Source organism: Oncorhynchus kisutch, linkage group LG13 (genome assembly GCF_002021735.2).
Source record: "Oncorhynchus kisutch isolate 150728-3 linkage group LG13, Okis_V2, whole genome shotgun sequence".
Taxonomy (NCBI): domain Eukaryota; kingdom Metazoa; phylum Chordata; class Actinopteri; order Salmoniformes; family Salmonidae; genus Oncorhynchus; species Oncorhynchus kisutch.
In genome coordinates this window covers 26,990,934-26,996,588 of record NC_034186.2, presented here as the reverse complement: position 1 = coordinate 26,996,588, position 5,655 = coordinate 26,990,934, and positions in this window count along the sequence as shown.

Here is a 5,655-nt window from a genome sequence, read left to right as displayed (position 1 = left end):
GAGACAGAGCACAGAGCATGAATATGGTATTATTATTGCATAGATATGTAACAGAGGTGGTTTGGTGAACCACGCTCGCGTGATGAGTAACCTTGCCTGGGACCTGAAGACTCAAGCACATTTAGTAGTTCTTTATTTCACTGTACTGATTCCACTGGTATACAGTGCATTCTGAAAGTATTCCACATTTTGTAACAATTTTGTTACAGCCTTATTTTAAAATTGATTTAAAAAAAAATCCTCATCAATTTACACAAAATACCCCATAATGGCAATGCAGAAACAGGTTTTTAATAATGTTTGCAGATTTATAGAAAAATAAAAACAAAATACCTTATTTACATACAGTGCCTTGCGAAAGTATTCGGCCCCCTTGAACTTTGCGACCTTTTGCCACATTTCAGGCTTCAAACATAAAGATATACAACTATTTTTTTGTGAAGAATCAACAACAAGTGGGACACAATCATGAAGTGGAACGACATTTATTGGATATTTCAAACTTTTTTAACAAATCAAAAACTGAAAATTGGGCGTGCAAAATTATTCAGCCCCCTTAAGTTAATACTTTGTAGCGCCACCTTTTGAATTTTTTTCCCATTCCTCCTTGCAAAACAGCTCGAGCTCAGTGAGGTTGGACGGAGAGCATTTGTGAACAGCAGTTTTCAGTTCTTTCCACAGATTCTCGATTGGATTCAGGTCTGGACTTTGACTTGGCCATTCTAACACCTGGATATGTTTATTTTTGAACCAATCCATTGTAGATTTTGCTTTATGTTTTGGATCATTGTCTTGTTGGAAGACACATCTCCGTCCCAGTCTCAGGTCTTTTGCAGACTCCATCAGGTTTTCTTCCAGAATGGTCCTGTATTTGGCTCCATCCATCTTCCCATCAATTTTAACCATCTTCCCTGTCCCTAATGAAAAAAAGCAGGCCCAAACCATGATGCTGCCACCACCATGTTTGACAGTGGGGATAGGGTGTTCAGGGTGATGAGCTGTGTTGCTTTTACGCCAAACATAACGTTTTGCATTGTTGGCAAAAAGTTAAATTTTGGTTTCATCTGACCAGAGCATCTTCTTCCACATGTTTGGTGTGTCTCCCAGGTGGCTTGTGGCAAACTTTAAACAACACTTTTTATGGATATCTTTAAGAAATGGCTTTCTTCTTGCCACTCTTCCATAAAGGCCAGATTTGTGCAATATACGACTGATTGTTGTCCTATGGACAGAGTCTCCCACCTCAGCTGTCTGCAGTTCATCCAGAGTGATCATGGGCCTCTTGGCTGCATCTCTGATCAGTCTTCTCCTTGTATGAGCTGAACGTTTAGAGGGACGGCCAGGTCTTGGTAGATTTGCAGTGGTCTGATACTCTTTCCATTTCAATATTATCGCTTGCACAGTGCTCCTTGGGATGTTTAAAGCTTGGGAAATCTTTTTGTATCCAAATCCGGCTTTAAACTTCTTCACAACAGTATCTCGGACCTGCCTGGTGTGTTCCTTGTTCTTCATGATGCTCTCTGCGCTTTTAACGGACCTCTGAGACTATCACAGTGCAGGTGCATTTATACAGAGACTTGATTACACACAGGTGGATTGTATTTATCATCATTAGTCATTTAGGTCAACATTGGATCATTCAGAGATCCTCACTGAACTTCTGGAGAGAGTTTGCTGCACTGAAAGTAAAGGTGCTGAACAATTTTGCACGCCCAATTTTTCAGTTTTTGATTTGTTAAAAAAGTTTGAAATATCCAATAAATGTTGTTCCACTTCATGATTGTGTCCCACTTGTTGTTGATTCTTCACAAAAAAATAACAGTTTTATATCTTTATGTTTGAAGCCTGAAATGTGGTAAAAGGTCGCAAAGTTCAAGGGGGCCGAATACTTTCGCAAGGCACTGTAAGTGTCCAGACCATTTGCTATGCGACTCGAAATGGAGCTCAGATGCATCCTGTTTCCATTGATCATCCTTGAGATGTTTCTACAACTTGATTGGAGTCCACCTGTGGTAAAATCAATGATTGAACATGATTTGGGAAGGCACACACCTGTCTATATAAGGTCCCACAGTTGACAGTGCATGTCAGAGCAAAAACCAAGCCAAGAGGATGAAGAAATGGTCCGTAAAGCTCCGAGACAGGATCGTGTTGAGGCACAGATCTGGGGAAGGGTACCAAAAAAAGCCTGCAGCATTGAAGTTCCCCAAGAACACAGTGGCCATCATTCCTAAATGGAAGAGGTTTGGAACCACCAAGACTCTTCCTATAGCTGGCCATCCGGCCAAACTGAGCAATCGGGGAAGAAGGGCCTTGGTCAGGGAGGTGACCAAAAACGCGAAGGTCACTCTGACAGAGCTCCAGAGTTCCTCTGTGGAGATGAGAGAAACTCCCAGAAGGACAACCATCTCTGCAGCACTCCACCAATCAGGCCATTATGGTAGAGTGATCAGACGGACGCCACTCCTCAGTAGAAGGTACATGACAGCCCACTTGGAGTTGCCAAAAGGCACCTAAAGGACTCTCAGACCATGAGAAACAATATTCTCTGGTCTGATGAAACCAAGATTGAACTCATTGGCCTGAATGCCAAGCGTCATGTCTGGAGGAAACCAGGCACCACTCATCACCTGGCCAATACCATCCCTACGGTGTAGCATGGTGGTGTCATCATCATGCTGTGGGGATGTTTTTCAGCGGCAGGGACTGGGAGACTCGTCAGGATCGAGGGAAAGATGAACAGAGCAAATTAAAGAGAGATCCTTGAAGAAAACCTGCTCCAGAGCACTCAGGACTTCAGACTGGGTCAAAGGTTCACCTTCCAGCAGGACAACAATCTTTAGCACACAGCCAAGACAATGTAGAGGTGACTTTGGGACAAGACTCTGAATATCCTTGAGTGGCCCAGCCAGAGCCCGGACTTGAACCCGATCTAATATCTCTGGAGAGACCTGAAAATAGCTGTGCAGTAACGCTCCCCATCCAACCTGACAGAGCTTGAGAGGTTCTGCAGAGAAGAGTGGGAGAAACTCCCAGATACAGGTGTGCCTAGCTTATAGCGTCATACCCAAGAAGACCCGAGGCTGTAATCACTGCAAAAGGTGCTTCAACAAAGTACTGAGTAAAGGGTCTGAATACTTATGTAAATGTGATATCTATCTATATATATATATATACATTTATATAAATACATATATTTTTTTTTTACTGTTTTTGATTTGCCATTACGGGGTATTGTGTGTAGGTTGATGAGGAAAAAACAATCCATTTTAAAATAAGGCAGTAATATAACAAAATGTGGAAAAAGTCAATTGGTCTGAATACTTTCTTGATGCATTGTATATCTGGTATTTCATTATTTAATAGGAAATTATGTGGTAACAATGGATACTTTGAAGTGTTTACTTCAACTAATTCAATATTATTAAAACCAGTGAATAGCAGTATAGTATTAGTAGATGTAGTATTACATTTTTTTAACCTTTATTTAACTAGGCAAGTCAGTTAAGAACAAATTCTTATTTTCAATGACGGCCTGGGAACAGTGGGTTAACTGCCTGTTCAGGGGCAGAACGACAGATTTGTACCTTGTCAGCTTGGGGGTTTGAACTTTCAACCTCCTGGTTACTAGTCCAACGCTCTAACCACTAGGCTACGCTGCCGCCCCAGATGTGTGTATTATGGAGATCCAGTAGCTATCACGTTTTAGGGAAGACCCAGATGCAGACAGTGTCGAAGTAACAAAAGTTTATTACTAGAACAGGGGGCAGGCAAAACGACAGGTTAATGGCAGAGGTCAGTAATCTAGATCAGAGTCTTAAAGGTACAGGACGGCAGGTAGTCTCAGGGACAGGGCTGGCAAAACGACAAGTCAAGGGCAGGCAGAGGTCAGTAATCTAGATCAGAGTCTTAAAGGTACAGGACGGCAGGCAGTCTCAGGGTCAGGGCAGGCAAAACGACAGGTCAAGGGCAGGCAGAGGTCAGTAATCTAGATCAGAGTCTTAAAGGTACAGGCCGGCAGGCAGTCTCAGGGTCAGGGCAGGCAAAATGGTCAAAACCGGGAAAACTAGAAAACAGAAAAGACAGGAGCAAGGGGGAAAACGCTGGCAGGCTTGACAAACAAAACAAACTGGCTACATACAAACAGAGAACACAGGTATAAATACACAGGGGATAATGAGGGGAGATGGGGGACAACTTGTGGGGGGTGGAGACAATCACAAAGACAGGTGAAACAGATAAGGGTGTGACAGTAGCAGTGTGGTTTGGTGGTGGAATCGGCAATGACACAGTTTCTGTTCTCTGGCTGAGCACAGAAATAACCTCCATGTTTCTAAACAGCAGACATCAGACAACCCTCCAAGAATACAACAACAGTAAACCAGATTAGGACAGCGCTGAGCGCTCCAGGCCAGAACATTGTTGCTGTTTTTTTCTACAGAGAGAAAATTGTGTTTTGTTCTTATTTTAAGTGAAACCCCACATTAAACACAGTTTAAAAAAAACATATATCTGCTACAAAAAAGTATGCGTGTGTGTGTATTACATTCTCAGTGTCATATTCAGAGCCCTAACAAACCGTTTGTGGGATTACTGGAATGTGTAGTTACCATGTGCTGTTGTGTTTTATTGTATATTAATGTAGTGTATTTGAGTGTACTGCAGTATTAGAGCGTTTACCAGTTCCAGTGTCAGATGGGGACATCTTACTCTGCCTGTGTTCCATATGGCACCCTAGTCCCTATACAATGCACTACTTTTGACCAGGGGCTATTGGACAAAAATAGTGAACTGTGTAGGTAATATGGTGCCATTTGGGATGCAAGCTCTGGCTCAGGTTTACAGTCCAGTGAGCTTTTAGCCAAGACCTCCCATCTCCTACCCTTAAATAATGCCCCCTTCATCCTCCCTCTGCACCATCATAACTTTACAATAGCACTACACACACAGAGGCCCATTGTTGTCATATGCACTGCTGGTAGAATGGGAGGATGGTGGATGATTAGAAAAGTTAATTGGGGGCCAAGCTAACAGCTTTCCTTCTCTCCTTCTCTCCCTCTCTTCCTTGACCTAGTTCCACCCCTCCCCACCTCCTTCTCTTGCCTCTCTCTCTCCTTTTCTCTGTCTGTCTGTTGTTCCCTTTCAGTGTTGTTCATGAGTGTTCTGAGGTTCTAGCATGGTGATGTACTTTAACTCTGTCTCACCCTGTAGAGACGAGAGGAGACATCTCCACCCTCTTTCTTTAATTAGTCTCCTCTACCGCTACCTCTCCCAACATCTATTTACATGTTTCTCTCTCTCTCTCCCAAATGGAGATGGCCTTGTGTCAGAATGGTTATCTTAGTCATGGGTAATGGTAATGCTGAGGTTTCACACATTAGTCTCTCTACTCTCGCCGTAGCCAAGTGTCTGTACACACACACACACACACACACACACACACACACACACACACACACACACACACACACACACACACACACACACACACACACACACACACACACACACACACACACACACACACACACACACACACACACACACACACACACACACACACACAGTGCAGATGTGTGAGAAGTTAATGGAGGATAGGGAGAACAGACGACACAGAGCCTGTCAGGCTCTGTTTCTTAATGCTCACTGTCTCTT